This window comes from Chenopodium album, chromosome 8 (assembly GCF_948465745.1).
Source record: "Chenopodium album chromosome 8, dcCheAlbu1.1, whole genome shotgun sequence".
In the NCBI taxonomy this organism is placed as follows: Eukaryota; Viridiplantae; Streptophyta; class Magnoliopsida; order Caryophyllales; family Amaranthaceae; genus Chenopodium; species Chenopodium album.
Genome location: NC_137841.1, coordinates 48648614 through 48659391, shown reverse-complemented (window position 1 = coordinate 48659391; position 10778 = coordinate 48648614). Strand labels below are relative to the sequence as shown.

Below are 10778 nucleotides of genomic sequence, written 5' to 3'. Positions count from 1 at the left end.
GTTTCTAGTGTTCTACCGTAGAGGAAAAAACAATAGCCGTACTAAGTCAGGTTCGATAAAATTACTTAGACTTTAATTACTTGTATTATTTGATTAATTAATTAAGCAAAGTCATCTAGTCATTATTTAGTTTATTTAGACTCAATCACAAGCCAAAAAAACGGTTAGTGTAAGTATGCACAAGCAAGAGATGCACAAGTAGTTAAATAAGATCAATATGATGCAATGAGTTTGCAACCTAACCATGGATCTAGCTCTCTAAAGTTCAAGGATAAGGGTTAGTCAAAGAGGGTCCATGGTTATGAGTCCGAATGCATCGCGCGAAAGCCTTACCTTTGGAAGGGTTGGAGTGTATTGATGGGACCCCGAAAGTTAAACTTGCTTCCACGATTTAATGAATTCACAAGCTCAAATGTGCCCTTCGTTGCAATGAGCGTTCGATTGGGTAGATGGAGTGTGAATTGCCAGAGGGTTATGGCCATATGTAGAACTCATATGGGTTCAGAAAAGTGAGAAAAACTTGATCAGGAAATAGAATCGACCAAACATTACTAGAACTGGTCGAAGCAAGAAGGTAGATTTCTGGATCGGTATTGGAAGAACTTAGCGCGAGACGATAACACTATCGCCAGGTGACATTGCTGTGGCACAGCGGCAGTGCCATTGCACTGCAGCAGGCACTGCTTTCTCAGTGTCAGTTCCTACATGCCTCAGCAGCTTTCTATTCTTAGAATTTTCCAGTTTTTCGTAGCATTATTTCGATTCTAGTTGTGAAGTATATTTCCCAAATTTCCTACATGTAAAAATCCTATGTTTTTGTCGCATTACAGATGGTCTGTCCAATGCGGAACTTTTCATGCCTATGCCAATAATGTCAATCAAAACGACGCACATGAATACTTAGAACGTTTCATGTCTCATCCACTCATTCTAAATTATTGCCAAAATAAATTTTAGGAATTAAAATAGAAATCCTCCCCTGTGGAGTCGCCAAAAACTGTAGGGAATATTTCAAGCATCCCACACTTGAGCCACACTGTGATCATACACATAAGCATGGTGGTGTTCAAAGGGAAGGAAGCTAGAGTAAAAGAATTGCCAATAAGTTTTAGAAACTTGTAAACCGTTCACGGGGTGAAGGTTATACCCATTCACGACCCATGTGATCTCTAATTCAATAGTGATCTGGAACCATGACTGGATATTTGGGGATGAAGGTACAAATCCAACCTAAAAGAAATTGAACCTGCTCTAAAAATAGGCCTCTACTTTATTCTTCTCATATTCATGGATTCTTTTTGACTAACATGCAAGCAATATATTAATGTTAAACCTATTTAATCTATGTTGGTTGAATATTAATCCACAAACAAAACTATTATTGGCAATCACTTGAATTAAAATCACATTAGCCTAAACAAGATTATTAATTATCTTATTAAGCGTGATTACAAGTACAAATTTGCTTCGATCCTGCAAGAGAGGGTGTGATCAAGCAATAACAATAATAATATCAAGCAACATAATAATAATAATCATCATCATAATATTCAATCTCATCACATCATACACTACTAGAAAAAAATTTATTTGCTGCTATAAATTTACTACGTTTTTGACAAATCGCCGAAATAAAAACGATTTTTAAGTGTACATAAATCAAAATTATTGATTTGTAGGGGTTTTTCATTAAATCTGTTGCAAATGAATATATCCTCCCTAACCCTAAACCCTCATTTCCTTATCCCCCCTAGTTCATTTCACTCTCCCTTTCTCTTATAACCTCATTTCCTTTCTCTCACCTACCCCAACCATCACCGATTCACCGGCTAACGTCGAATCAGTCACTCTCCAAAACCATCACTGTCATCGCCCTTCTTCACCGTCGACTTAACAATCACTCTTGAAAACCCTCACCGTCACTTTTCTTTTTTCATCGTCGCTTGCACGATTCGATTTTTCCTCAAGTAAAGTTCGGTTACGGCTTTTTTGATGGAGTTGCTGTCTTCGAATCATGGAACTTCTGTTTGTGGTTGACGGAGCCTCCACTGCTACCGAAATCTCCCTCATGATATCTCTCTCTCTTCTCAATTTTTGCTCACCAAAGCCTAATATTTGCTCTAATTTGGGGTCGATTATTTCGCTCGACATAGTTCTCCCTTTCACTCACTCACTAACAAAGGTAATGTTACAAATTATCTCCGTAATAGAGAATGAATTTTGATTTGGGTAATGTTTTGGGGGTTTATATCTGCTCTAATTTATTGTTTTTTTTTTTAAAAAAAAATTTATAAATGCTCTAATTTTTTGTTTATTAAACAACATGCAAATTTGAGTAGTTTACTTTTTCAAATATTTATACTTTTGATTAGTTCTAACTTTAATTCGTTAGTTCAGATGTAATTTATAGGTATTGATTTTATTCAATCAATTTCATGTGCTATGTAGTTATTTTGCCATTTTTGGGCTGAGATTTACTTTATTTTCTAGAAATTAGTAATCTATTTTAGTCTGAGATTTGCTGTATTATTCTTGACATAATTGGATAACAGCGGTGTCCTTAAATTGTCCTGTACATTATATGTGTTGGGAATTACTAAGATAAAGTAAACGCAATTCACTAGTTTATGATTGCTTTTGTTAGATTTTTAGTACCTTTTTTTTTTCTGATCGTTCTTTATTGTTATTGTTCTAAAAGTGGGGTGGACATGGGTAACCTGTGCGCTCACCACCACCTGACGAGGGGTGGAACTAGGTCGTTGAAACTAATCCTCTCTCGATCAAACAAAATTTGTAAACACTTCACAAACCTATATAAAAGTATAGAGGCAAGTCAAGGGTCGAAACCAAAGGAACGGTAATGTTCAAGCGCTCTCAATTATGTGCCTAAGCTAGGTCGAAGTCTAAGGATTAAAGGTAAACACTAACCAACTAACAAAACGAAGAATCAAACACATAAAACACTAGGAACGGGAATCAACAAGTAATCATGACAATTGTAACAACTCGGAAATACATGCAAGGCAATGGTTGTGAAGACTAATGGAAAGATCAATCAAAAGAGTAAACAAGCTATATCCTAGAGGTCAAACTAGCGCCAACTACGAGAGACTCTAACTAGGAGCATCACTAATAAAGCTCAAACATAAAAATTAATCCAAACAAACATGAATGATAAACAAAGCAATAAAATGAGATAGAGTTAAGAATGCTCATTAATAATAGAGCAGATCTTCAACACAATTGTCACCATTTAATCTTCAACCTCTCAATCACCATTGAAATTCCTCACTTTCTCTCTCTAAAATTTACTCCTAAACTAATCCTAGAACTAGAGAGAGAAGCTATCAACTAAGCTAAGAATATGATCTAAATCTAAAATGAACCTTTCTTCTAAACTTACCCAAAAAATCGGGTTACAATGATATTTATAGAGGACGCGAAAACAAAAACCGAGCAAGAAAATACCCAGGATGGCACGCCCGCGATGCTGAGGAGGCGCACCCATGCTGCAGGGGTGGCGCGCCCGCGCCTGTGCTTTGCGCGCCCGCGTCTTTCTTGGTATCTTTAATCTTTTTGCGGCTTCGTGCGTTCACTAAAGTCGCACGATTATGATGATGATGAACACTAAGAGAGGCAGTCCTAAAAGCACTTGATTGTGGGTTCAACACCGCATCTTCATGAGAGCACGACTTGAAAGTTCAAGAGGTAGAACTTGGAGAATCCACTTCCTTGCATCTTGAGCTTTCCTATTGCCATGAGCTTGCTCCAATGGCTTCCTCCACCTTAGTAAATCACCTATATCAAGACCCAAACCTCGTAAAATACCTACAACCACGAAAATAGAGCAAATAAAGGAGAAAAGAGTAGAAAAACCAACAAAATGCATAAAAGCTACAAATTAAGAGAGGAAAGGTAAAACCAAGACCAAATGCATAAAACTAAGCATTTATTATGCATGAAATCCATCATAAGAAGGTAAAAACAACCTAAATTCTCATCAAATGGGTGCCATTTATGACACCCATCAAATACCCCCAAGCTTACCTTTTGCTCGTTCTCGAGCAAAACAAAACCAAGGGAGAAATGATGAGTTTATTCCAACAATAAAAAAGAAGAGAAGAGACAAGAATATACACTAACTAACTTATGTAGGAATTACGGTCTATTTTAGCAACTAAAGACAAGCCATTTAAAACCCTAGATCCTCCTAGAGGACGAGTGATGCTCTCGTAAAGGTTTCCTAAGAGATTAACCTATAACTCTCATAATAATACAAACAAGGAAAAGCATGAACACGAAAATCCGAAGTAAAGCAAAACAAAAAAATGTTCATGAAAGGACTTATCCAAATATAGAAGCACAAGTGAATGCAAATCTTTCTAGACAAGTAAGGGAGTCTACGTTCCAAGATACCAGAGGTTGATTGAAACATAAATATGCTAAGCATAGGAACTAATTTTTGCAACCCACTTTCATCCCAAACGGACTTACTGCGTTCTCCCTACTAGTCTCAAATCTTCCCCTAGTGATCATCTCAAAAGCTCCACGAAGGAACCGGAAAAAGAGATAATTTTGGGCTACTTGACGTCTTGACAATTCATCCCCTCTCCTTAGGCTTTAACTCGTAATGCCCTACCTCGGTATGTGACTCAACCACTAGGTCGGAAGGACTTTCCCAAAGGTTGTAATGTGAGGGAAAAGGTTAGGGGTAGGCTTAAAATTTAGAATTTGGCGGTATTCCTAATTAGTTAAGCAAAGGGTGATCAATCCTCAATACCATAATCAAGTATCACAAAACAAAAAGAGACCATCACCCCCAAGCTTATTCAAAGCTATATCCACAAGCATATATACAAAAAGCGTAAACGCTTTCCATCAAGCTTAAAGAAAGCATTGTCCTCATTTCTTGAAAAGGGGAAAAGAATAACATCAAAATATTCTTTCAATTTTCTCATTTTCACTTTTTTTTTCATATATTCAAAGCAAATGTCCTCGCCTCTTATAACTTTGGACGACTTTTTCAATTTTGCATTTATTATGTCCTTGCCTCTTTTGACTTTGGACGACTTTTTCCAACTTGCATTTGCCATTATTCACAATATTACAAAAAGACAAGCTTGCTTACAGATAGAACCAATATCCAACCTTATGTACCACAAACTCCAAAAACATGACCATTTGCTTCACAAAAACCTAAAATGGAACACAAAGAAACAAAAGGCTCAAAGTTCTAAAGATGTGGCTTGAAAAGAAGGGGAAAGGCTCAAATAGTTAGCAAGAAGGCAAAAGTAAACCCAAATGAACAAAAATAAAGAAGATTTACCTAGAAAAGAAAAATTACAACCCCGAAGAATTGCCTTTGTCCTTCCTAGTTGGTTCGGTCTCGGGTTTCAGAATTATGAGTCGAGATTCAAGATTAGGTCCGTAATAGTCAAGGATCCATGCTGCTCATGCAATTATATGTTGAAGGCTTGAAAAATAATGAAACTCACATGGATGTAGCAAAAACTCACTTTTGGTGTCAATTCGACTATAGAAAGTAACTACCAACATGCCACAAACAAGTAGAATCCGGTTTCATGGTCCCACTAGTTCTAACCAACTACCTTAGCATGATTTATCCTAGAATCAACCAAGCGTACTCTCAAATCGTGCACACCGTTACCATTTAAGAAGAAAATTATTCAACTATACAAGTCCAAAAGTATTATGCCCAAAACAAGAACAAAACAAAACACATTGCAAATTTGCCTTGATAGAAACAAAAATCTTTTTGGGATTTTTAAAAATAAAGAACATGGAAAAGAGTATACAAAGGTGCATAGCATATATGAATCAATATCCCACCAAAAATGATAGAATACCCTTTCTCAAGCTTTAATGAGACAACATGCTCAAACATAAATCAAATCGTCCATGGGAGGGGAAAACAAGGAGATCAATCCAACAAACCAACATACGTCCAACAAGTCATCAACCACTTGAGAAAGAGCGAGGAAGGATATTGCCGGATATTAGGTGGGTGTAGATACCCGCAAACGACCCAATTAAACCTTTCAAAGCTAATTTCCTCAAGAATTGAACCTTGCCTTCCATATGATAGCAAAAATAGGAGTATAACTTCCTTAATTCAGATGGGTGTCATAAATGGCAACCATTAGATGAGCATTTATGTTGTTTTCACCTTCTTTTCATGGCTTTCATGCTTAATAAATGCTTAGTTTTATGCTTTTGGTCTTAGTCTTGACTTTCCTCTCTTATTTTGTAGCTTTTGTGCTTTTCTATGGTTTTTCTAGTCTTTTCTCTTTTATTTGCTCTATTTTCGTTGTTGAAGGTATTGTACGAGGTTTGGGTCTTGATATTGGTGATTTACTAAGGTGGAGGAAGCTTTTGGAGCAAGCTCATGGCAATTGGAAAGCTAAAGATGCAAGGAAGTGGATTCTCCAAGTTCTATCTCTTGCGCTCTCATGCCATGGTCTCATGAATATGGGGTGTTGAACCCACAATCATATGCTTTTGGGACTACCTCACATAGTGTTCATCTTCATCATGATTATGCATTCAGTCGAAGACCTTAGCGAGCGCACAAAGCCGCGAGAAGATCGAAGAAACCAAGAGATGTGTGGGTGCGCAAGGCACGGGAGTGGGTGCGCCATGATGAGTGTCATTTATGGCACTCATAGGGTAGTCTTTTAGGGTTTTTTCTTTCCCTTTTTCATGCTTTATTCTCTTATTTTTGGTCCTTTTTCCTTAGGTTTCTCTTTCTCCTCTTTTCTTTATGGTTCTCGTGTTTTCCTTTTATTTGGCTCTTTTTCCTTTTATTTCCTTTCTTTGTTTGCTTGTGTAGGTATTTGAAGAATCACCTTTGCAAAGAAATCGAGTTGGGCCCTTAATGATCAAGTAAGGAAGAAGCATTTGGCTAGAGAGGGCTTAGAGAGGGCTAAGAGAGGGCTTAGAGAGGCTTTGGAAAGGCCTCGGAGAGGTCTCCAAGGTATTTCCAGCAGGTCGCGGGCGCGAGTCAGTGGAGCTGCGGGCGCGGGCTTAAGAAGAGCAAATTGATTTTGGCAGGAGCTTCCCGCGGTTGCCCCACAGGCTCTCCGCGGGCACGGGAAATATGGAGAGGGCGCTCCATCTTAGAGAGACTGCGGCCCCCTGATTGAGTTTTGGGAGCAGGGGATTGGCCGCGGCCGCGGCCGCGGGCGCGGGTGCTGCCCAGAAAGCCCGTGGAGGGTTCCGTACCCATTTCTCCGCGGCCGCGGATTCATCGAGAGAGACCGCGGGATTTGCCGGTTTCTTCTTTACCTAGAAATAGAATTGTAATTCCTTTTCAAAAGGAACTTTTCGATAATTTTCATTAGCTTAGTTTGAGAGAGAGAATTTAGAGAGAGGTTAGAGAGAAATTCTTGGTTTTGGATTTGTAACTCAACATTTGATCAATCAAGTTTGGATTTCTCCATTTTCAATCATCAATATTAGTGAGAATCTTTTCCTTCTTTCATTCCTTACTTACTTGCCATTTGATTTATGCTTGTTGCTTGTTTTTCTTTGGATTTTAATTTGATATTGTTGAATATTTTGATTTCTCTTAGATTTTGATATAGAATGAAGATTAATGCAATTTCTAGTTATTTGTTCTTGAATTTCACCATGATTAGTGAGTAGATTAGTTGCTAGGGAAAGGGGGAAGCATGTTTGATTAATGAAATTGCTAGTTGATGCTCTTTGATTGATTGATTTGTTGCAATTAAATTGGTTGACATAGTTTTGCATGTGATTGATTAGACTAGGAGTGATCAACCTATAAGATTAATCTAGATTGCATTGCAACTCTTAATGACATGAACAGTTGAATTGAAAGTTGCTCTAATTGATTGGGTTTGCTTGTGATTCTTCTTGATTTGCCTTTCATAGTGACACCTAGAATGGCCTATAGGAGATAGCATTTGAACTCTCTTGATTGCTACTATTGTTTGTCCATTGCAATACTTGAATTAATTGATTGAGCTCTAAACTAGCATTATCATTGAACTTGCATGTGGAACCCATATCCCTAGTGTTTAGACCTTTGTTTTACTTGATTAGACTTGTTTTAGTTTACCATAGTGCCAACCATAATCTCAACCCCATCTTCGAGGTAGCTTGACTTAGACTCTAGTTTTCATCATTACATTCCCTAGGGATCGACCCTTAACTTGCCCTATATTCATATAAGGTTGGTTAGGTGTTTACAAATTTTTTTTGACTTGGGGGAAGGGTAGATAACGATATACATTTTCCTCTTGTCAAAATGGCGCCGTTGCCGGGGACTGCTATTAGTGCTTAGCTTTTGTTGTTGAGTCTACTTCATTTTAATTGAAAAAAAATACGAAAAGATTTTGTTTCTTTAGGCTACAATTGTAGCCGTGCTACTAATACTTTCTTTGAAGTTTTGCATGCATAGTGCTCGTGATCAATCCATTGTGCCTTTTGACCCGGAAATTGAAAGGACTCTCTCAAGGAGAAGAATAGCTAATTGATCCTTGGGGTATAGTTCTTCAAGTGAAGAAGAGATTGAAGAAGAGCAAGGCATGGGATAAAATCCGAGAGTGGCCTTGAAGGAGCTAGGAATACCCGGTGCTTATAGGTTTGAGAGCGGCATAGCTCCGCCTACAACACCGGCAAATGATTTCGAGAATCAGCCGGCCATGATCACCTTAATTTAGAGGAGGCAATATAGTGGGGCTAAGAATGAGAGCCCGTTGAACCATCTTAAAGAATTTGAAAAATATTGCAACACCATCAAAGTCAACGGAGTTTCTCAAGAGTTCATACGCCTCAAGTTGTTCCCCTTCTCTCTCATAGGAAGATCCTTAGAGTGGCTAGATAAAGAAGTGAAGCCCAACTCCTTGAGAACATGGGATGATGTTACAAAGGCCTTCTTGTCCCGCTTCTACCCTCAAAAGAAGACGGTGGAGGCAAGAGCCTTGATTCAAGGGTTCAAGCAAAGGACAAATGAAAGCCTTTATGAAGCATGGGAGAGATACATAGAGTATCAAAGGGAGTGCCCTCACCACGGAATCCCAACATAACAAGTGGTCCAAATCTTCTATGGCGGTTTAAGTCCCCAAGGCAAGTCATGCCTTGATGGGGGGGCCGGGGGTCCTATCATGAACAAGACCGAAGAAGAAGTGGTGGACATTATTGAGGACGTGGTGACGTACTATAGAGATTGGCAAGATGGGGAGAGAGACTCTTCAAGCAAGCAATCTTCATTGTACTCGGTAGACCATCTAAATGCGATCAACAACCTTTCCTCCCAAATGACAAACTTGGGAAAGGAGATGACCGCAATCAAAGCCAAGTTGGAGAGCTCTTCTTCTTCTTCCCAAGCTTCGAATCTTCCCTCCCAATTTAAGGGGAGAGGTACTCCTTCTAACTCTCAACGCCCTCCCTCTTCACATAATATGCCTATGGGTTGTTTGTTTTGTGATGCATGTGGATCGTATGATCATGACTCTAGTAATTGTCCTAATGAATGTGTTGATGAGTTTGATAACAATGAGAGTGAGCATGTGAATTATGTGTCAAATAATAATGCTCAAAGGTTTGATAATCAAAGAGGTAAATGGAATAGGAATTACCAAAACCAAGGCAATTTTGATAACTATAATCAAGGTGGTGGTTATAGAAACCAAGGGAACCAAGGTTCTCGTGGTAGCTATAATAACCAAGGTTATAGTGGCCAAAATCAAAGCCAAAATTATGGTAATCAAAACCAAGGTTATGGAAATCACAACCAAGGTAGTGGTAACCATAATCAAGGTGGTGGTAACCATAATCAAGGTTATGGACAAAATCAAAATAGGGGTACTTGGAACAACCAAGGGAAGGGCAATTTTCAAAATAATGCTCAAAGAGGTCCCCCACCCGGATTTGTTCCAAGGACTCAAGGAGAAAATTCCTATTCACAACCTTCTTCACCTAGGACCAATTTGGAAGAAATAATTGAGAATCAAACCAAGTTGTTGAACACTTACATGGCCGTTAGTGATAAGAAGTTCAATGAAATGATGACCCACAATAAAATGCTTGAAAACCAAATTTCTCAACTTGCTAATGCTTTGAAAGATCATGCAAGCCCTTCTTCTTTACCTTCCCAAGGTCTTGATCCCAAGAAACAAGTGAATGCTATCGTTACTAGGAGTGGTAAGGTTCTTGAGGAGAGATTACCTAGGAAGGGTGAGGATAAGGAGGTTCCTAAGGAAGCCTTTGTTGAGAATGAGGGGGATAGGGCATCATTGGATGAGGTTGTGGTTGAGACACCTAGAGAGGTGAGAGTAGAGAAAGAAATTGTGAAACCCAAGCTCCCTTACCCACAAAAATTCATGAGACACAAATTGGATGAACAATTTGGGAGATTCATTGATATGCTAAAACAACTTCATCTTTCTCTACCTTTTACCGATGTGATCAACCAAATGCCAAATTATACCAAATTCCTCAAGGACATTTTGAGTGGAAAAAGGACTTGTGAGGTTGTGGAAACTATCAATTTGACCGAAAATTGTAGTGCTATCATCATGAACAAAATGCCACCCAAATTGAAAGACCCCGGAAACTTCTCCATCTCTTGTGCCATTAACAAGATGCAAATTGATAATGCCCTATGTGACTTGGGAGCTAGTGTGAGCATAATGCCATATTCGGTTTATCAAAGGCTTGAACTAGGGGAACTCTTACCTTCTAACATTACCTTGCAATTAGCCGATAGGTCAATCAAGTTTCCAAAAGGTAAG

At 38.6% G+C, this 10778-nt stretch overlaps 1 pseudogene; it reads right to left on the bottom strand.

The window, feature by feature from the left end:
* Window positions 1-8962: 8962 nt before the first annotated feature.
* LOC145556980 (small nucleolar RNA R71) lies at window positions 8963-9061 on the bottom strand (annotated as a pseudogene).
* Window positions 9062-10778: the final 1717 nt, after the last annotated feature.